Genomic DNA, 23,613 nt, shown 5'->3' with positions numbered 1-23,613 from the left:
TGATTAGCACTGTTGGTGCACAGCTCAAGGATCCCAGGTTCGATTCCCAGCTTGGGTCACTGTCTGCATGGAGTCTGCATGTTCTCCCAGTGTCCGCATGGATTTCCTCCGGGTGATCCGGTTTCCTCCCACAAGTCCCGAAATACATGCTGTTAGGTCATTTGGACATTCTAAATTCTCCCTCTGTGTACCCGAACAGGCGCCGGAATGTGGCGACTGGGGCTTTTCACAGTAACTTCATTGCAGTGTTAATGTAAGCCTACTTGTGACAATACAGATTATTATATGTAGGACAGAAGGAGGCCATTCAGCCCATTGAGTCCGCTCTGCCTACGGAGCGAACCAAGCAAAGCCAAATAAGTCACCATTGGGTACCTGGGCTAGCATCAGAAACTGTGACATGCTAACTGATTGATACAAACAAGTCCAAATACTAAATTCCCAGGCAATGGTCATTGCTGCAAAAGTAAGGAACACCAACTGTTAATCTGTGAAATAATGGTCAATAACATGGATCAAACTATAATGGTCTTTCTCTCCAAACGGGCAGGAATTTGAATTAATATATATCGCTCCTATATTCGTTTTGACCATCTGAATTTTCATGTTTTCAATTCTTAGTACTTTGCCACCACAAACTGGTGCTTATAATAAAATTGTTTTACTCAAAATCAAATCATAGACTGCTCAAACAACATCAGCTTGAGATACCTTTCTCTCCACCGTGGGACTAAGCAGGAATGACCTCTGTCCCCCCTGCTGTTTGCACTCGCGATTGAGCCGTTGTCCATCGCATTAAGAAGTTCGGGGGTATGGAAAGGAATAGTGCGGGGGGGTGGATAGAGCATAGGGTGTCTTTATGTGCCGATGGCTTGCTGTTCTACGTGTCGGAACCGAGTGTGTTGATAGGGGGATTATTGGAGCTGTTTCGAGTGTTTGGGTCTCTCTCAGGGTACAAACTAAATCTAGACAAGAGTGAGTATTTTGTGGTGCCTCGGCCACAGGTGGGGGTAGGGATAGGAGTGGGAGGGCTGCCATTCCGTAGGGCAGGGACTCACTTTAGGCACCTGGGGGTGCAGGTTGCCCGGGAGTGGGGGGGGGGGGGGGGGGGGGGGGGAGGCACCACAGGTACAACATTTCTAGTTTGGCGGGAGATTGAAAGCTGGTCTGGCAAGGTGGAATGGTCTCCCTTTGTCACTGGCAGGTCGGGTACAGGCGGTTAAAATGAACGTGTTGCCGCGATTTCGGTTTATTTTTCAATGCATGCCGATTTTCCTGCCAAAGGGCTTTTTTCAGAGAGATTGAGGGAAGGATTACTTCGTTCATATGGGGAGGGAAGGTGGCCAGAGTTAGAAAGGTGCTGCTACAGAGGGGAAGGCAGGTTGGGGTTTGGGTCTTCCGAACCTGATGTATTACTACTGGGCGCCGAATGTGGAGAAGGTGCAGAGCTGAGTCAGAGGGGTTGATTCCCAGTGGATCAGAATGGAGAAGTTTGTGCAGGGGGTCGGGACTGAAAGCACTAGCAACAGTGCTGCTCCCGATGGCATCGGGCAAATACTCAGGGAGTCCGGTAATAATAGCTTCATTGAAAATCTGGAGGCAATTTCGCCAACACTTCGGGTTGGGGGCAGGGTCAAGGGAAATGCCGATTCGGGGGAACCACAGATTTGAGCCAGGGAAGTGGGATGGAAATTTTCGGAAATGGGAGGAGAAGAGGATCAAGACACTAAAAGATTTGTTTCTTTGGGGTCGGTTTGCAGGATTGAAGGAGCTGGAAGCGAAGTAGGGCTGAAGCAGGGGGAAATGTTTAGATACATGCAGGTTCAAGATTTTGCCAGAAAGCAGATACAGAGCTTCCCGGTGGAGCCGGCCTCCATTGCTAGAGGAGGTGCTGACAACAGGTTGACTGGAGAAGGGGGTAGTGTCGGCAGTTTACGGAGCTATTTTGGGAGAGGAGAAGGCACCACTGGAAGGGATCAAAGCAAAGTAGGAGGAAGAGTTGAGAGAGGATATGGAGGAGGGGTTCTGGTGTGAGGTGCTCCGGAGAGTGAATGCCTCCACCTCGTGCGCGGGGTTGGGGCTGATACAGCTGAAGGCGTTATACAGAGCACACCTCACGGGGGTGAGGATGAGCAGATTCTTCGAAGGAGTAGAAGATGTGTGTGACCATTGCGGGGGGTGGGGGGGGGGGGGCTAATCACGTTCATATGTTTTGGTCCTGTCCAAAGCTAGAGGATTACTGGAAGGAGGTTTTTAGGGTAATTTCTAAAGTGGTACACATGAAACTGGATCCGAGCCCCCGGGAGTCCATATTCGGGGTGTCGGACAAGCCAGGGATAGAAAGGAGGTCGATGTTGTAGCCTTCGCCTCGTTGATCGCCCGAAGGCGGATCCTGATAGGTTGAAGAGCAACCTCTCCAGGCTGTGCCCTGGCGTGGAGGGGGGACCTGTTGGAATTCTTGACTCTTGAGAAGGTTAAGTTTGAACTGAGGGGAAGGAGGAGGGGTTCTACAATTCATGGGCATTATTTATTATGCACTTTCAAGAACTGGATAACATCAAACATTAGTTGGGGCGGGTGGGTGGGAGTGTTGGGGGGAGGAGGACTGTGTGTGTTAATGGCGACTATGGATGATCCCTAATTCCTTTTTGTCATTTGTTTGTGTGAACATGCGGGCTAATGTTTGGGGTTTGGTGTGAGGATGGGATCGTTGTTATTGATATGGGGATTGACATATTTGTTACTGATTATTGTTTATTGTTGGTGGGTGTAAATTTGGGAGAAAATGTGAAAAAGGAGAATAAAAAATATTTTTTTAAAAACATCAAATCATAGAATCCCTTTAGTACAGAAGAAAGCCATTCAGCCCATCAAGTCTGCAGTGACCCTCTGAAAGAGCACCCTATCCAGGCACACAACCGCCCTCCCCCCAACCCTCTCCCCAGAGCCCAGTAGCCCCACCTAACCTTTTGGACAGTAAGGAACAATTTAGATGGTCAATCCAACTAACCTGTATATTGTTAGGCTGTGGGAGGAATCCGGAGCACCTGGAGGAAACCCACACAGACATGGGGAGAATACACTCTACCCAGTCACCAAAGGCTGGAATTGAACCCGGGTCCCTGGCACTGTGAGGCAGCAGTGCTAACCCCTGTGTCACCTTGCTGCCCAATCACACTCAATTGTGCTGCTTTAAAGATCCAGACCAAATTCCCATGAATAACTCAAACTGACTGAAACAATACTAACACACAATGTTCTTCATAGTGAAGTGAAAAATATGGGCGTTGCCTGAAGCTGGCATCTGGTTTCCTGACCAGGCGAAGAATAGAGCAATGGCCGAAAAACAGGTTTGAAGCCCCCAGCTGGCGGTGGCAGCGAACTCCATGCACTGTGCTGGTGGGCGCATGCAAATGTATAATTTGCACCCATTTGCATAGGATTAATGGGCCGGAAGCCCTCGTTATGCACTGACTCCCAAGGCTGGAAATCCTCCTGGCAGGAATTGATACAAGTTTTCCCAAGCATGGCCCTGATTCAGTGGAACCCTTGATGGGTCAAGGGGTTTGTTGTGTTATGTAATTTGGAATAACACAAGCTGCCACTTGATGCCGTTTTGAGTAAAAGATGCTCCAGACTTTGAAGTGAGTTCAATGTGTTTTAGTGAACTATTAGCACAGTTCTCATTGAGTTCGCCTCTCTGCTAATCTACATGTAGTAACTCAGTCTAACTGAACGAGCCTTGCTCTAAGCCACACGCTGGGGTGTGATGCTGAGGATACATTCTGTTTCACTCTGTAGATGTTGGTCTGTGGAACGGGGCGGGGTGTGAGTGCCTCATCCCTTTTATAGTGAGATACCACCCCTGAGTGTCCTGACTGCTCATTGGTCATGTCCTATTCTATATGTTCATTAGCTGCATGTTTGGATATCATGACAGGGTTGGTACATAGTGGAGGCGCTTCCCAAAGTCCATCAAAAGGTCCCCACGTCCCCCACAATGCAACTCCTTCACTACCTCTTTTTCACAGCAGAAATCACTGAGCTGCTTTTGATATGGTGATGGATTGTCAATCATTGCAATAATGTTGATAAACACTGTGGTGAGCAACAAAGCTAACAAATGGAAGATTTGAATTTCAAAGGCTGTCAAGGGACTTGAAGCCCTTTGGCTTTCGAGGAAGCCTCTGACACTTGTAACAGCTGCTGCTTTAAACACTTCTGTCTGAGGTAGGAGATGTAAGGGAAAGGTAAGTATGCTGCTGGACTGCAGTTCAGCTTTCAGGCAGGGGTCTCTGTTGAGAGCCTTGAATGGGGTCTCTGTTAGGGGTGACTGATGGGGGTCTGTGTTAGGGGTGACTGATGGTGGTGACTGATGGGCATCTCTGTTGGGTAGGTTCTGATGGATTTTGATGGGGGTCTCTGATGTGGGCTCCCTCCCTTTTTAAAAAAATATTTTCAGGCGAGGCATTCTCAATTTTACACCAAAAACTATAAGGGATATAACATCAAAAAAATCAACCTGCACAAATCACCCCCCAAACAGCCAAATCCCTCTGACCCATCCCCTGCCCCGTTTTCGAACTATAAAAACAAAATAAATTGTTGTTCCTGTAAAACCTCAGGTACTTTCGACAAGTTTACATATTCAAAGGTTTTACCTCGGATGTCTTTATTTATGAGGAAACAAACCACAAACACAAGTTCATAATTCAGCAATATTTATTAACACAATTAATCCTTAAATTACCCACATAAAACAGGAGAATACCCCAGATTCAAGTATACTGCCCGTAAAGTTGGCTTGGTAGGCCAGGGATCTGATTGCTGGAATTTCTCTGGCCCATCTTCACAAAGATGGTTCTCTTCCTTGCTTCCTTCCTTCTGGTCTGGTCAAGGTCACCTCACACATCGAGTGTTTGCTGGTGCTGCTGTCTGAGAAGTGTACCTTTATCCCCCTCCCTCCTACTTTTCCAGAAACTTCTCTGACTTCCAGCCAATGAGGTCTCGGGAGGGTCCCAGCAGCCAAATGATGACGTTTGACAGGCCATCTGAGCCCGTCCCAGGTGTCCCATCTGTGGTGGTGTGAGCTGCGCATGACCTGTTCGCATAAGATAACAGTAGATACTCTGGGTGACTACCTGAAATGAAATGAAATGAAATGAAAATGAAAATCGCTTATTGTCACGAGTAGGCTTCAATGAAGTTACTGTGAAAAGCCCCTAGTCGCCACATTCCGGCGCCTGTCCGGGGAGGCTGGTACGGGAATCGAACCGTGCTGCTGGCCTGCTTGGTCTGCTTTATAAGCCAGCGATTTAGCCTTGTGAGCTAAACCAGCCCCTACCAGGCCCCTACCTGTTCCCATAAAAGATAACAGTAGATACTCTGGCTCGATCTGGGCTACGGACAATAGACCTCTTCATTTCAATGGGGTACAATGATCTCCTGCTAGTGGGCAGCACGGTGGCACAGTGTTGCCTACGGCGCTGAGGACCCGGGTTCGAATCCCGGCCCTGGGTCACTGTCCGTGTGGAGTTTGCACATTCTCCCCCGTGTCTGCGTGGGTTTCGCCCCCACAAACCAAAAAAGATGTGCAGGATAGGTGGATTGGCCACTCTAAATTGCCCCTTAATTGGAAAAAATAATTGCGTACCCTAAATTTAAAAAAACAAAAAAAAAATTAAAAAATGATCTCCTGCTGGGTCTCAGTAGGGTGCAATGATCTTTGATGGTTGATTGAATGGAACAGGCCCAGACATGTTCTGGCAGCTTGCTCGTTAGTTGTGTATTTGACTTTGGTCAGCACAGTAGCATAGTGGTTAGCATTGTGGCTTCACAGCACAAGGGTTTCAGGTTCGATTCCCTGCTGGGTCACTGTCTGTGCGGAGTCTGCACGCTCCCAGTTTCTGCGTGGGTTTCCTCCGGGTGCTCCAGTTTCCTCCCACAGTCCAAAGATGTGCAGGTTAGGTGGGTTGGCCATGATAAATTGCCCTTCGTGTCCAAAAAGGTCAGGAGGGGTTATTGGGTTCAGGGAATAGGGTTGAAGTGAGGGCTTAAATGGGTTATTGCCGACCCGATGGGCCAAATGGCTTCCTTCTGCACTGTATGTTCTATGTTCTGTATGTTCTATGTTCTAAGTCTGAATTCCAACAGCCTGCCTGAGATTTGATTGCAATATAATTTTAAAATGCCCAATTCTTTAATTTAAGGTATCCAATTTAATCAGGCAAATTCATTAATTTAAAATACCCAATTTTAATCAGGCCTAAATCTGGGCCTTGCTAGGTTACTACAAAATCCCCAATAATAATCGCTTATTGTCACAAGTAGGTTTCAATGAAGTTACTGTGAAAAGCGCCCCGCAGCCACAACAATCCCCCCTTCTGATGTTTAACCACTCTTTAAAGAAGTCGATGAACAACCTCCACCTCGAGGAGAACCCTTCATCTGCGCCTCTAATCGCATTTGCAGAAACTCCACCAAGTACTCAGCCACACCATCGCTTTTGGCGGCCCAAAGTCCCGCCACACTAACAATATCCTCCTCAGGGCTATCAGGGTGGCAAAGGTCAACACGTCGGCTTCTCTTCCCATCTGCACTGCCACACCCCCAGCGCTTTCGACATATTTCCCGCAAAGGCTTCCCAAAACTCCTCCAACTTCGGATATGTCCAAAACATGTGCACATGATTTGCCGGTCCCCTTTCGTACTGCTCGCATCTATCTTCTACTCTTGAAAAGAGCCATCTCACCCTTGATGCCATCATGTGCACAATTTAAAGTGGACGAGAGGTGGAAAAGTTCACACATGAGGTGGAAAAGTTAACCCTCCCTCGAGCCTCACTCTATTGCCCCACCTCTGCAACCCCCTACCAGCTCCTCTTCCTATTTCCATTTTATTTCCTCCACCGAAGAGTCCCCTCTCTCCAACAACTCACCATATGTGGCCAAGATCTTTCCCTCCCCAATCCCATCCTCGGACAAAATATTATCCCACACGTCGGGAATGGTAGCTTCAGAAATGTAACCAACTCCTTACTGATGAAGTGCCTAATCTGCAAATACCAAAACCCATTTCCCCCTCTGTAGCTGGAATTCCGTCACGAGTGCAGACTAGTTTTCTTTTAACCCCCTTGTTCTCAGATAAACATCCTCCTTTTTTCCTCCTTCAATCTCCCCAAATTCTTCAACAGTGGCCAAGATAACAGGTGGTGCACTTCCAGAATTCTCACTGATAAATCTCTGAATTGGCTTGTGGGAAATGTACAACGTCAGGACACAAAGAACTTTTCCTCTGACTATCTGAGTTTTACCTATTACAAAGTTAATCATTACCTCTCACATTAACATGATTAAAACCAGGAACTTGGTACCACGGTAATCAAGCATGCAGAACAAAAGCATAAAGTTTTATGTACTGATTCTCAAATACAATGCATTACTTCACCTCTCTGGTAGAATGACTATATATGGGTTTTTTATGCTTCAATACTTCCTCAATCAATTTTCATAATGTTTTTAACTTTCCCATAAAATTAGAACACAAACCTGCAAAGCAAGATTACTACCAACTAATATATTTGGCCCATTGAGTCTGCTCCGCCTTTCAATCATGGCTGATATGTTTCTCATGCCCAGTCTCCTGCCTTCTCCCCATAACCCTTGATCCCCCTTTTAATGGCCCTGCTGATGTTTATGCTCCACACGAGCCTCCTTCCACATTCTCTCATCTAAATCTACTCTCGTAACCAGCGATTCTCTTCTCTCACAAATACTTGTCCAGCTTCTCCTTAAGTGCAGCTATTCACTTCAACTTCTCCCTGTAATAGCGACTTCCACATTCCCACCAGATTGCAGATAAAGCAAGTTTCTCCTGAAATCGCAATTGGATTTCTTGGTGGCTGTCTTGCACTGATGGTGTCTAGTCATTCTCGTTCTCCACAAGAGGCTACATTCTCTCTGTCTCCACTTTATCAAAACATTCCATTATTTTATTAGGTCAGTCTTTTTTCAAGAGAAACACTCCAAATATCAGCACTTCTGCACCTCTGCACCTCTGCACTCAGAGCTATTTCTACCCCCAAAATCTTTGACATCCCTTCCAAAACCCCTCAACCTCGGAAATGGCCAAAATATATGTACATGGTTCGCCAGCCAACCCGCACACCCGATTTATCCTGGACACCGTCATGTGGGCTCTGTGAACCACCTTAAATTGAATAAGGCTTGGCCCACGATGAGGATGCATTCACCCTTCACAGCGCTTTCCTCCACCCCCCCCCCCCCCCCCCCCCCCAACCCAACTCTTCCTCCCATTGGAGTCTGACCTACCCCACTGGAGCACTCTTCATCAGCTCCCCAATGTCCGCTACCCTGCCCTCCCCAATTTCATCTTCAGACAGAAGCGTATCCTGCAGTACCGGGTGCGAAAGTGCCGGAAACGAAGACACCTCCTTCCTAATAAAATCCCTGACCTGCAGATACCTGAACCTATTTCCTCTTGGTAACTGCTACACCCCCTCCAGTTCCTCCAGGTCTGTAAAGTTCCCTCCCACAAACAAACAAATCCCTAAAGTATTCTATCCCCACCTACTGGAACCTCGCATCCAACCCCGCCGGTGCAAACCTGTCATTGTCACAAATTGACACCCACAGCTACCCGCCTTTCATTCCAAAGTGCGGCCGACACTGGTTCCAAACCCTCTGTCTGATACAACCACCGGATGCGTGGGGTATCTGACCGGCGAGAACGGAAGGGGCGCCAACAACAGTGCCCTCAAACCGGTCCCTTTATATGAGGCCCCCATGCACCCCAAACCGACCACTCCTTCACCACTATTTCCTAGCCATTATAAGATTTGCTGCCCAGTAATAATTCAACAAGCTCGGCAACTCTAACCCCTCCTCCCCTGTCGCCCCCTCTCCAAGAACACCCTCTTCCACAGAGCCTTCCCCGCCCACAGAAACCTCAAAATCATCCCATTAACCTTCCTAAAAAAAGGACATAGGAACAGAAATCCTGAGGTGCTGGAATACAAACAAAAACTTCCCAGCTCTTGAAAGTCCGCCTTTATTCACTCCACCAGCCGCGCCACGTTCAGCTTATGCAACTGAGCCCAACTCCATGCCACCTGTATGTCAAGGTAGTGAAAATGTATCTCCACCAACCAAAGTGTCAATTCCCCCAGCCTCCCCTCCTGTCCCCATGCATCAATTGGGAACACTTAGCTTTTCCCCATATTTAGCTTGGGCCAAACTCGCCCAAAATCTGCATGATCTTAGCTAAACACCCAACCAGGTCTGAAATATACTACAGGAAGTCATCTGCATACCAAGAAACCCGGTGCTCAACCCCCACAGCTCAATCCCTCTCCAACCCCTTGACTCCCTAAGCGCCATTGCCAGAGGCTCAATCGCTAGAGCAAAGAGACCAGGCACCCCTGCCTCATCCCCGATGCAGCCCAAAATAATCTGAGCTGACCTTGTTTGTCTAAACGCTTGCCTAAGGCGCTTTATACAGCAGCTGATTCCAATCCCCAAATCCCTGCCCAAAACCCAACCAACCCAAAACCACAAAAGCCCATTCGACCTGATCAAATGTCTTCTCCACGTCTATCGCCACCAGCATCTCCACTTCCCAGCCCTCTAAGAGCATCAGAATAACATTAAGCAGCCTCCCTACATTTGTTGACAACTGGCGCCCCTTCACAAACCCTGTCTGGTCCTCATCTATCACCCCCCCGGCACACAATCCTCTATCTGGGTCGCTAGCACCTTTGCCAACAACTTTGCATCCACATTCAACAGTGAGATTATGCGGTATGATCAACACCGCTCCGGGTCTTTGTCCTTCTTTAAAATGAGTGTTATCGAGGCCTGAGACAGCGTGGGGAGGGGAGTGATCCCCCCTCACCATCGACTCAATGTACATTTCAACTAGCAGGGTCCCCAGCTCCAACCCAAACTTGAAACACGATTAGGAACACATTCGGCTCCCGGGGTCTTCCCTGCCTGCATCAACCCACGCAATCCATCTACCCCCTTAGCCCAATCAGGCTCCCCAGTCCCTATACCGTTGACTCCTCAACCCTCCAGAACTCCAACCCATCCAAGAACTGCCTCATCCCTTCATCCCCCACCGGAGGCTCCAAAGTATACAGCCTCTGATAAAAGGCCTCAAGCCCCATTCACCCCCTCCGGCCCAGATACAAACATGCCCCACTCGTCTCTCATCGTCTAAATCTCCCTCGCCGACGCCTGCCTCCTCAACTGGTGCGCTAGCATCCTGCTCGGTTCCTCCTAAGGGCCCGCACACTTGAAGAAATTGGCCATGCACAACAAGCAAAATCGGAGTTATGTGGGTAGAGGGCCACAAATAGAGATGTCAAATGGAGAGATGGGAGTGGGATAGAAAATTGAATTAACAAGTGATTGCGACCTCTGCTCTGCACTTGTAGTGAGAACGAAAATGTTCAAACACTGTGAAAGGATCATTCACATGAGACATAAACCATACACTGCTTTCTCCACTTATGCTGCCTGAACTACTGAGTGTTTCCAGTGTTTTCTGTTTTTAACTCAACTATTCCAATGCCCTTCTGCCTGTCCTGTCTTCCACTCATCCACTAAAAATATATGGATGGAGCCTGGGACATCTGAATTAGTTTTGGATTTTACTTACAAAGAGCCAGCACTGATGCAATAGGATGAAAAGGGCCTTCTTTAAAATTAATTTTTATCCTTCACCATTTTCAAAGCTGTGAATAAACCGCAAGAAGGTATGGCCGATGAAGCAACAATTGGAAGTCGACATCTGGTATTTTGCCATAGTGAGCTGAGGTGCAGTAGTGTGGAATGAGGTGAAGCTGCACTCGAAGATAGTCCTGGATAGCAAAAGGGGAAAACTTGAGCTTTCATAGCACTGAGGAATGGAGTCTTTCAGAACTAGGGTTAACCACTGGAGTTTAGGAGCCGTGGGAGTCCTTTGATCCAGCATCACCGAAGAGAGTTATATGTGACCTGAAAAATAAATCTATGGCTGAGCACAAACGGACTGGAATAAGAGATTTAATTCAATGGTGGATTCTGAAAAGATACATCAAAAAATAAATGGAGAACCACTCATGTCCGGTTGTCCTCATTCTGTCTCTTTGACGCTTCCTCAACTTCTGTCACATAAGGTGTCACTAAGTTGAAGGTCAACTCGACGCAATTAAAAGGTAGTTGGCTTTTTAAAAATAACTATTTTTTTGGGGGGTGTTGTAGGATTTAGAGAACCCCAAAGTGTATCAGGGAGTTCACCTGACCCATAAACCAAACCTTTTAATAGATTTCAGTTATGCGGAGCACAAGGGCCTACTTTACGGTGTGATGCAACAGAGATCTAAAGTACTTTTAAAACAAAACCATGTTTATTTATGAATCTAGTTATCACTTTATAAACCCACAGTAAATATCTTAACAACTCTCAACACCAATAATCCCCACAGATACAATATTCTATAAGTAACCCTTCATAACTTTCCTAACAACATCCATATGTTAAACCCTTTTCAAAGAAAGACAGCAGGTTTTAGTTCTCTACAGAAACAGGTATTACTTTGAAATCCTCAAATGAGCTGAAGACAGTCTGTAGCTTGTAGAGAGAGGCCATTATACAGCTACTTGCTTTGCCTGCAGCTATCCAGCTCTGAAAACGAACTAAAACACGCTGTAGCTGCCTGCTCAAAAACAAAAGTGAAAGACAGCCAGCCCAGCTCCACCCACACTCTAACATCACTGCAGCTGTTTGATAAACACCCATTTCTTAAAGGTACATCCACTACAGCTATGTGATAAACACCCAGTCCTTAAAGGTACTCTCAAATGACAGGTGGAATGAACTCAAATTAAGATGTGCACAAGTAGTGGATGGGTAGTGGTTTCTTTCCATATCAGATTTCATCCCCAAAAAGCCTGTCCCAGAAAATCTACAAATAAGCAAACATTATATTAGTATGAGATGCAAAATAGGGTATTGGAGTGCTCGTCATATGAATTATGCATTGTCTACACTTTGAAGGTAAACACAATGCACACCTTCCAAGTCTTTGGCATCTTTCATGCTCCAAGAGCTTTGTGAAATCATTGACAGCAATGTTCAAAGTACATTGTTAAATCACTTCTGATTTATGCATATCAGCTTCCCAAAGTCTATTCAGCAGCTGCAGAGACTGAAGAGCTATTCTGTAGCATTACTTGGCATCTATGCATGATTGATTGTATCCACATACCTACCCCTGCATATGCCCCGAAGGTATGCTACTACTATAACAGGATAGATTTCCATTTTATTAATATGCAGGAAATGCCATACTATCACTGCTATGTGTGCCAATTTATCTGGCAGCAACTATCATTCACTTATCATTGATTGCAATTGTTTCGCTCTTTCATATTTATAGGAGAATCGACTGATAATGGCTGCTCAGGGTGTAGGGTCTTTGAATTTTAATCTTTGTGCCATCAATTTTGTAGTTAAAAGCAGTTATGCTCCAAGATTTAGTGGTGTCTTATAATTCCAATGCTCATTGGAAACACAGTGTGTTAAATATTCTTATCCTGGCACTCCGTATAATGTTTTCCTGTATACTTGCAATGTAGATGTCTGCTGTCACTCAGAGGTAGGACTCAGAGGCGGGATTTCAAGCCCCTCAGCAGAGATATACGCATGTGTCCAACCAAGACCTTGAGAGGACAACTTGGTTAGAAATGTTGTCTGATATGATTTTAAATCTGTCTTCTTGTGAATAAACAAATCTTACATCCCTACTTTGCAAGGCAGTCTTCCCAATAATTATCTTTCAATAAACACCACCATAACTGATTTAGACATTATGGCATTGCTAAATCCTAATTACTGCCAAACAAGTTCTCGGAGACTGAACGTTAGCTTTTACGCGTGTTAAGTGCATTCCTTCATTCCTAATTTTAATTATTGGTGAAGATTTTCAAAAATGAAGCTTCAAATCTTTTGTTACTTCATCTTTCTGTCTGTTGTATCTCACTGTTAATTCCATCTGACTTTCCCTCTTTATATTTTGCTTCCTCTACATGATTGGCATTAAATAAACATTCCTAACTGCACTTATTGGTTTGGACTCTGCAGGGAAACACTCTGCAAGGGCCATTCAGCAGTAGGAATTATAATGTGCAATTATCCTGGTTTTGGTTCAGTTGAGACAGAAAACACACAAAATTTATGCTGCCTGCTCACAACATCTTGTATCCTGCAATCCAGTGTGAGACTCATTGGTAGTTGGCTGCACACTAAATACGGGGCCTAGTAGCATATGTGGCTAGCATGTTACAGCTATCCTGCACTTTTTAAAGTCAGCCTGCCTCTCTGAAATTCAAGGGGAGGGTGCATTCCGAGCTGCTGCAACAGTGGCAGCAAGGAAGAAGACTGCTATTGTAGCAACAGACCAAGAAGAGGACTTTCAGGTTTTCAGATATGGTGTTAGAGAGGTGAAGATTCCACAGAAGTCTGGGAGATCCTCAGGACTACTCTGAAAAGAGGATAGGAGTAGTCAGTCACAGAGGTCAAATCCTCGTGAGAAGCCATGATGACCTGGCTGTAGTTATGGCAAATGTTCAATGGCATCACATGGTGGTCAATGTCAATGATTGTATTTTCAAATAACATCTCCTACCAACTGCACCATGAACCTCTCACGCTTTACAATTCATCTCAGCCCCATCACTCACCCATTAACCATCAAGACTCTGCCTAACATCCAGCCCCTCTACTTTACCCTCACACATTCAACAATGTTGTCTGCCTCATGCCCACCTCTCGCTGTTTCCACATCCTTCTGGTTATTCTGCTATGGGTGGAACATCACTCAAACTCATTGCAAGGCAGTAATGGATTCTCTTCCCTTTCTTTTGCATGCAAGGTCGCCCATAACCCAATGGAGCTGCCAGGAAACAGGCAATCCTGTGTCATTGAGCCCTGTGGGGAAGACCGTGCTCCACATTATTGGGCTGATAGCCATAGAAGCCACTTTACCCTCATTCAAATATCTGGTATGAAGTGCAACTACAGATGTTGTGACCATGGACCTCTTGCTTTTCATCATTGATTTCTACACCCCAACCTTCCCATTTTACACCTCTGTATTCTGATAACCCAGCACTCCTGCCGGATCAGCCACTGCAGCTACCAATAAAGACAAGAATAACAGTGAATCTATTATTGATGAAGCACGTCTGATCTGATACTTTCAATCTCCAGCTGAGAGACTAGCACTGTGCTTTCTTTAGAGTCATTACTGTAGAAGGAGGCCATTCATCCCATTGAATCCATGCCAGCTCTCTGGAGAGCAATAATTTCCCACTCTATTCCTTCAGCCCTGAAAGTTATTTCCCTCAAATACCCATCCAAATTCATTTTGAGATAATTGATCGTCTCTGTTTCCACCATCCTCATAGGCAATCTGTTTCTTATCCTTATCTTTCACCCAGTCAGTTTCCACATGGATCATCTTTCACCGTTTCCAACATGATGCCACTGTCCTCTTCTCTTTCAGCATTTTGAAGGGATTTCTCAATGTACAATATCCTGTTCTCCCTTCAACCATGCTCAAAACCCTCCCCTTCCCGTTGCATCTTTCCAGATAAGTACAGCAGATGGAACATCACTGCTCCTTTCCCATTGTCCAAGGCTCCAAACATCTTTTTTTGGAAAAATTGCACTTTGTCGGTATCAGTTTAACATAGAACATAGAAAAATACAGCACAGAAAAGGCCCTTCGGCCCACGATGTTCTGCAGAACTTTTGTCCTAGATTAAGAACAAATTAATCGACACCCCATCATTCTACCGTAATCCATGCACATATCCAATAGCCGCTTGAAGGTCCCTAATGTTTCCAACTCAACTACTTCCACAGGCAGTGCATTCCATGCCCCCACTACTCTCTGGGTAAAGAACCTACCTCTGACATCCCCCTATATCTTCCACCATTCACCTTAAATTTATGTCCCCTTGTAATGGTTTGTTCCACCGGGGAAAAAGTATCTGTCTACTCTATCTATTCCCCTGATCATCTTATAAACCTCTATCAAGTTGCCCCTCATCCTTCTCCGTTCTAATGAGTAAAGGCCTAGCACCCTCAACGTTTCCTCATAAGACCTACTCTTCATTCCAGGCAACATCCTGGTAAATCTCCTTTGCACCTTTTCAAAAGCTTCCACATCCTTCCTAAAATGAGGCGACCAGAGCACACAGGACTCCAAGTGTGGCCTTACCAAGGTTTTGTACAGCTGCACCATCACCTCACGTCCCTTAAATTCAATCCCTCTGCTAATGAACGCTAGCACACCATAGGCCTTCTTCACAGCTCTATCCACTTGAGTGACAACTTTCAAAGATCTGTGAACATAGACCCCAAGATCTCTCTTCTCCTCCACATTGCCAAGAACTCTATCGTTAACCCTGTATTCCGCATTCATATTTGTCCTTCCAAAATGGACAACCTCACACTTTTCAGGGTTAAACTCCATCTGCCACTTCTCAGCCCAGTTCTGCATCCTATCTATGTCTCTTTGCAGCCGACAACAGCCCTCCTCACTATCCACAACTCCACCAATCTTCGTATCATCTGCAAATTTACTGACCCACCCTTCAACTCCCTCATCCAAGTCATTAATGAAAATCACAAACAGCAGAGGACCCAGAACTGATCCCTGTGGTACACCACTGGTAACTGGGCTCCAGGCTGAATTTGCCATCCACCACCACTATCTGACTTCTATCGGTTAGCCAGTTTGTTATCCAACTGGCCAAATTTCCCACCAACCCATGCCTCATTACTTTCTGCATAAGCCTACCATGGGGAACCTTATCAAATGCCTTACTAAATCCATGTACACTACATCCACTACTTTACCTTCATCCACATGCTTGGTCACCTTCTCAAAGAATTCAATAAGACTTGTGAGGCAAGACCTCCCCCTCACAAATCCATGCTGACTATCCCTAATCAAGCAGTGTCTTTCCAGATGCTCAGAAATCCTATCCCTCAGCACTCTTTCCACTACTTTGCCTACCACCGAAGTAAGACTAACTGGCCTATAATTCCCAGGGTTATCCCTATTCCCTTTTTTGAACAGGGGCACGACATTGGCCACTCTCCAATCCCCTGGTACCACACCTGTTGACAGTGAGGACGAAAAGATCATTGCCAACGGCTCTGCAATTTAATCTCTTGCTTCCCATAGAATCCTTGGATATATCCTGTCAGGCCCGGGGGACTTGTCTATCCTCAAATTTTTCAAAATGCCCAACACATCTTCCTTCCTAACAAGTATCTCCTCGAGCTTACCAGTCTGTTTCACACTGTCCTCTCCAACAATATGGCCCCTCGCATTCGTAAATACCGAAGAAAAGTACTCGTTCAAGTTGGGAACATAGGCTGTCAGGGAAGGACACAAGTGAAATGTGGAACTTGTTCAAGAAACAAGATACTATGTGTCCTTGATATGTATGTCTCTCCTATCTCTTCAGACTCAATACAGATCTCCCGCTACTGTCCTTGATTGGACCTACCCCCGCTCTAGTCATTCTCATATTTCTTACATATGTGTAAAGGCCTTGGGGTTTTCCTTGATCCTACCCACCAAAGATTTTTCATGCCCTCTTTTAGCTCTCCTCATCCCTTTCTTCAGTTCCCTCCTGGCTATCTTGTATCCCGCCAGTGCCCAGTCTGAACCTTGTTTCCTCAGCCTTACATAAGTCTCCTTCTTCCTCTTTTCAAGACATTCAACCTCTCTTGTCAACCATGGTTCCCTCACCCGACCATCTCTTCCCTGCCTGACAGGGGCATACATATCAAGGACACCTAGTATCTGTTCCTTGAACAAGTTCCACATTTCACTTGTGTCCTTCCCCGACAGCCTATGTTCCCAACTTATGCACTTTAGTTCTTGTCTGACAGCATCGTATTTACCCTTCCCCCAATTGTAAACCTTGCCCTGGAGCATGCACCTACCCTCTTCATTACTAAAGTGAAAGTCACAGAATTGTGGTCACTATCTCCAAAATGCTCCCCCACTAACAAATCTATCACTTGCCCTGGTCCATTACCAAGTACCAAATCCAATATGGCCTCCCCTCTGGTCGGACAATCTACATACTGTGTTAGAAAAGCTTCCTGGACACACTGCACAAACACCACCCCATCCAAACTATTTGATCTAAAGAGTTTCCACTCAATGTTTGGGAAGTTGAAGTTACCCATGACTACTACCCTGTGACTTCTGCACCTTTCCAAAATCTGTTTCCCAATCTGTTCCTTCACACCTCTGCTGCTATGGGGGGGTGTATAGAAAATTACCAACAAGGGAATTTCTGACTTCAACCCATACTACCTCAGTAGGCAGATCCTCCTCGAACTGCCTTTCTGCAGCTGTTATACGATCTCTAATTAGCAATGACACCCCCCCCCCCCCCCCCCCACCTCTTTTACCACCCTCCCTAATCTTATTGAAACATCTATAACCAGGAACCTCCAACAACCATTTCTGCCCCTCTTCTATCCAAGTTTCCGTGATGGCCACCACATCGTAGTCCCAAGTACCGATCCATGCCTTAAGTTCACCCACCTTATTCCTGATGCTTCTTGCGTTGAAGTATACACACTTCAACCCATCTCCGTGCCTGCAAGTACTCTCCCTTGTCAGTGTTACCTGTTAAGTAATGGATTAAGAGACATTGCAATTAGTTGTCTCATTTATGTTAAGTGTTCAATTATTGTCTCATTTATGTTAAGTGTTCAATGATTGACACTGATATGTAAAGGGACTTCAGGTGGACTCTGGAGCTTGTGATGATCTGTAGAGTTCTGTGCAGAGTGAGTTTGAACCATTTGGGGCAGCAGGGTAGCATGGTGGTTAGCATAAATGCTTCACAGCTCCAGGGTCCCAGGTTCGATTCCCGGCTGGGTCACTGTCTGTGTGGAGTCTGCACGTCCTCCCCCTGTGTGCGTGGGTTTCCTCCGGGTGCTCCGGTTTCCTCCCACTGTCCAAAGATGTGCGGGTTAGGTGGATTGGCCATGCTAAATTGCCCGTAGTGTGCTAATAAAAGTAAGGTTAAGGGGGGGTTGTTGGGTTACGGGTATAGGGTGGATACGTGGGTTTGAGTGGGGTGATCATGGCTCGGCACAACATTGAGGGCCGAAGGGCCTGTTCTGTGCTGTACTGTTCTATGTTCTATGTTCATTAAAGGTGTGTTGATGGAAAAGGAGCTGAACTCTTGCCTCATCATACCACAGCATCTAGTATATTTTACACTGGAAGCAGAGGATGGTTGCTGTGTAAATGTGAAAGATACAATTTTTCCAGATAAAACCAGGGAGTGAAAAAAAAAGGGAAACATGGCTGAACCCAGGACAAAGATGGCTGGTTATGATTATCCACCCCTATTTTCTGAAAGGGAATCATACGACCAATGGAGAAGTGCAGTAGTTATGTGGACTAAGGTGACTGCTTTAGGAAAGAGAAAACAAGGTACGGCATTGGCTCTTTAGAACATAGAACAGTACAGCACAGAACAGGCCCTTCGGCCCTCAATGTTGTGCCGAGCCATGATCACCCCACTCAAACCCACGTATCCACACTATACCCTTAACCAAACAACCCCCCACCCCCCCCCCCCCCCCCCCCCCCCCCCCCCCCCTTAACCTTACTTTTTATTAGGACACTACGGGCAATTTAGCATGGCCAATCCACCTAACCCGCACATCTTTGGACTGTGGGAGGAAACCGGAGCACCCGGAGGAAACCCACGCACACAGGGGGAGGACGTGCAGACTCCACACAGACAGTGACCCAGCCGGGAATCAAACCTGGGACCCTGGAGCTGTGAAGCATTTATGCTAACCACCATGCTACCCTGCTGCCCCCTTTCTTTACCATATGGCAGTAAAATCCGAAACAAAGTGCTTTCTGAGCTGGAGTTGGAAGAGTTAGACTCAGAAGAAGGTCTGGCGACTTTATTACTTTATATGGACAAGATTTATAAGAAAGATGACTTGTTAAGTGCGTATGAAGCATGGTCGGATTTTGATAAGTTTCGAAAAATGGAGGATTTATCTATGGAAGACTATATAATGGAATTTGGCAGACTATATAAAAGGCTGCAGAAACACAGGCTGGAATTTCCACAGTCTGTATTGGCCTTTAAATTACTTGACTGTGCTAGAGTGAGCAACATGGATAGGCTCCTGCTTTTGACAGGAGTTCAGTTTACGGATAACGATACCTTATTCGAACAGATGACAACAGCTTTTAAAAAAATTTTGGGGAAACATTCGATTCCAATGGTTCTGATGATCCAAATAGGTCAGCCTGCTATAAGGCAGAATATGGAAGATACACTACTAACAGGATGGTGAAAACGTATGGCTACGAACAGGCCTCAAAACTATAAAAGACCGAGACAAGGAAATTATGAAGACAGAAACCCAGTTAGAACCTACAATAGGAGGATGAACCCCAGAAATGCACGGGGCATGATAAATCGACGCGACTCTCAATACCGTTATGCTTTCAACTGTCCAACTCGTTATGATAGAGTATTTGAAGCGACACATGACACGGAAAAGTCAGAAGAGGAAAAAGATAGTGACCAGAAAGAAGGCATTGTCCTATTAAGAAGCTGTTTTACGTCGGCAATGAGGGTTTTTGGTTGCAGAATCCTTCAATTGTGCTGTATTGGACAGTGGCTGCACATCTACTGTGTGTGGAATTGACTGGTTAAAATGTTACCTGGACTCCTTGAATGCTGAAAATCGTAACAAGGTTAAGGAATTTGAAAGTTCCACAAGTTTCAGGTTTGGGGATGATAATACTCTGAAGTCGCTGAAAAGAGTGGTGATCCCTTGCAATATTGCCGGAGTGAATCATTTCATTAGCACGGATGTTGTATCCAGTGAGATATCTTTGCTTCTGAGCAGACCGTCAATGAAGAAAGCACACATGAAGCTGGATATGGAACAGGATAAGGCAACAGTTTTTGGAAAGACGGTGGACTTACAATTTACACAGTCGGGACATTATTGTATTCCATTATTGACAAATAATGTTTCAAGTAGAGTGGTTAAGGATGTATTAATGACAGTTGATAATGCGACGTTAGCTGGTAAAAAGCTTATTGTAGTAAAACTGCATAGGCAATTTGCTCATCCGTCTCCTCGGAGGCTGAAAAATGTATTAAAGGATGCAGTGGTAAGGGATGATGACTATTCTAAGCTGACAGAACAGGTTAGTGATCGAAGTTTACAGGAAGTACAGAAGGACACCAGCACAACTGATAGTAACCCTACCTTTGGCCAGGGATTTTAATGACATTGTGGCCATGGACCTTAAATCTTGGATAAAGCAAATAATATATTTATTTTGCATTTTGTAGATTTAGTTACCAGATTTAGTAAATCAACGATTGTACGAAGTAAAGAAAAGAGTGTAATTTTGGACAAAATTGTGGAAAAATGGATCGGGACAGGAATGGGTCCACCAGCAAAATTCTTTACGGACAATGGGGGAGAATTTGCTAATGATGAGTTTAGGGATATGTGTGAAAACATGAATATCAGAGTTATGAACATGGCTGCCGAAAGCCCGTTTAGTAATGGTGTCTGCGTAAGAAATTATGCTGTTATCGATGACATGCTTCGGAAAGTTTTGGGAGATCGACCAAACTGCATGCTAAATTCAGCTTTAGCATGGGCGGTACATGCAAAGAGTTCATTGCAGATGGTTGGGGGCTATAGTCCTTATCAATTAGTGTTTAGTAGAAATCCTAAAATTCCCTCCATTTTGGATGACCAGCCTCCAGCTTGGGAAGGGACTACAATTAGCTCAGGTTTTGCTGAACATTTAAACGTGTTACATAGGAGTAGAAAAGTTTTTTTGGAAGGAGAAGTCTCTGAAAGAATTTGCAGAGCTTATAGACATAATGTACGGCCATCAGATGCCGTTTTTCAACAAGGAGAAATGGTATACTATAAGAGAGACAATTCTAATGAATGGAAAGGCCCAGGGAAGATCATAGGCATAGATGGCAAAACATTTATTTTGCAACATGGTAATCAAACTGTTAGGGTACATTCATCAAGGATAATGGGTACCGGTTACAAATTTTCAAATTTAGACAGAGCAGACAGACAAGACGAGGAACCAGAGTCATCTGGTACGCATGTGTTACAGAATTATGAGGACCAGTTAGCTGATATAGACAGGGTTTCTGTAGAGGAACACGATACTTCTGATAAATTAGATCAGGCCTTTTTCCGAAAGGGCAACTGCCAAAGGTTGGTACAAAAGTGACATACTTGCCTGAAGGGTCTAGTCAATGGAAGGATGCAACTGTTATTAGTAGAGCAGGGAAGGCTAACTGGAAAGTATAAACATTGGTTGAATGTACAGCATTCAGGGGAGGAAGTTAAGACAATGGATTGGGAAAACAAAGTTCAAAAATGGAGGGCACAGAAACGCAGTGCCAGTTCAGATAGTACATCGGATAGTGAACAGGTTTGCAGGAAAAGGTCGAGAACTATTGAAAGGACATCCCGCTCTAGAAGAGAAAGATCAAGCAGTAGCAGTACAGAACGAGATACCAGGCAGGAAAGGGGACGTAGTTTATCAAGATCTCGGAACAGGAGTAAGACTACGAATACTAATAGACGTAGAAGCCCACATGCACGTGAGATTTTGGTGGCTTCAAATAAATTAGATGAAAAAGTTATCAAAGATGCTAAACAGCAAGAATTGCATAGTTGGAGTGAATTTGGGGTATACACGGAAGTACCGGACATGGGACAAAAAGCTCTGTCCCACAGATGGATTTGTACAGAAAAGGTTCTTCCAGATGGAACTTATAAGGCAAAGGCCAGGCTTGTGGCAAGGGGATTTGAAGAAAACTTAGACAATCAGGACTTAAGGGTAGATTCACCTACAGCAGGAAAGGTTATTTTAAAGATCTTCTTGGCTCTATTAGCCAGAAAGGCATGGGAATGCAGATCTATAGATATAAAAGCAGCCTTTTTGCAGGGGCATCAGCTCCAGAGATTCATTTTTCTCCGTCCTCCTAAAGAAGCAGCTAACACAGAAGGGATACTGTGGAAGTTGAACAAATGTGTATATGGATTAAATGATGCATCTAGAGTGTGGTACTTTTCGGTGAGGTCAGTCTTGTTAAAGTTAGGCTGTTGTCAGTTGAAAGCAGATCCTGCAATGTTTTACTGGCACTATGAAGGAAATCTTGCTGGCATCTTCATGATGCATGTCGATGATTTTTTGTGGGGTGGGACTAGTGATTTTGAAGCTATTGTAATCTCTGGTTTGAGGAAAGAATTCAGGGTTGGAAGTCAGGCTTCCAGTGCATTTAAATATATTGGTTTGGAAATCGGACAGACTCAGTTAGGGGCAACTTTACGTCAGCAATCTTACTTGGAAAGCATCAGTCCAATAGCAATTAGTCGTGGCCGGGTTTCACAAAAAGACGCAATGGTTTCGAAGATAGAAAAAGAGCAACTGCGAAGTTTAATTGGGCAACTGAACTGGTTAGGAAGACAGACTAGACCGGACGTGAGTTTTGATGTTTTAGAGTTCAGTACAAAAATGAATGATCCCAAAGTGGAAGACATAATAAGAGCAAATAAAGTGTTGGCCAAACTAAAAATGCAGGAGTGTGTTTTGAAGTTCCCTGTTTTAGGTGATCCTAGGCATTTGAAACTCATAGTTTATAGTGATGCGTCCTATGAAAATTTATGCGATGGAGTTTCAAGCGCAGGAGGTTTTATCATTTTTCTTTTGGGGAACAATGGTAAATGTTGCCCTCTTGAGTGGGAAACAAAGAAAATAAGGAGAGTGGTCAAAAGCACTTTGGCTGCTGAGACATTAAGCTTAGTGGAAGCGGTGGATATGGCCTTTTATACAAGTCAGATATTGACAGAAATTTTGGGATTAGACGATTTAAGTAATATACCTATTGACTGTCACATTGACAATAAATCTCGGTGGGAAAATGTGCACTCTACAAAAAGTGTCAATGAAAAGAGGTTACGGATAGACATCGCAAGTTTAAAGCAGATGTTGGACAGAGGGGAAATAACAAAAATTAAATGGGTTGACAGTAGCTATCAACTGTCAGACTGTTTCCCGAAAAGAGGGGCTAGTTCACAGAAACTTTTAGACATCGTGAATGAAGGGCGCCTGTTTCTGTGAATGTTTTTTTTTCTCCTACTTAAAAAAAAGGGGGAATCAGGTGTGTGTTTTAGTTTCTTGAAATTTTAGTTTCTTGAAATTTTGTTTTTACCTAATTGTTTTTTTTCTCCAAGGAAGGGGAGACTGTTAAGTAATGGGTTAAGAGACATTGCAATTAGTTGTCTCATTTATGTTAAGTGTTCAATGATTGTCTCATTTATTTTAAGTGTTCAATGATTGACACTGATATGTAAAGGGGCTTCAGGTGGACTCTGGAGCTTGTGATGATCTGTAGAGTTCTGTGCAGAATGAGTTTGAACCATTAAAGGTGTGTTGGTGGAAAAGGAGCTCAACTCTTGCCTCATCAT

The 23,613-nt window shown here is 44.9% G+C and overlaps 1 long non-coding RNA gene across 1 annotated transcript in view; it reads right to left on the bottom strand.

The window, feature by feature from the left end:
* Positions 1–4,704: 4,704 nt before the first annotated feature.
* The window catches only part of LOC119950830, a 29,470-nt gene continuing 10,561 nt past the window's right edge, over positions 4,705–23,613 (bottom strand). The window contains exons 2-3 of the long non-coding RNA XR_005457439.1: positions 17,645–17,728; positions 4,705–5,141 (exon numbers count right to left, since the gene is read on the bottom strand). This is a non-coding gene — a long non-coding RNA (uncharacterized LOC119950830). The remainder of the gene's footprint in view (positions 5,142–17,644; positions 17,729–23,613) is intronic.

Source organism: Scyliorhinus canicula, chromosome 16 (assembly GCF_902713615.1).
Source record: "Scyliorhinus canicula chromosome 16, sScyCan1.1, whole genome shotgun sequence".
NCBI lineage: Eukaryota > Metazoa > Chordata > Chondrichthyes > Carcharhiniformes > Scyliorhinidae > Scyliorhinus > Scyliorhinus canicula.
This window is presented reverse-complemented; position numbering and strand designations above follow the sequence as displayed.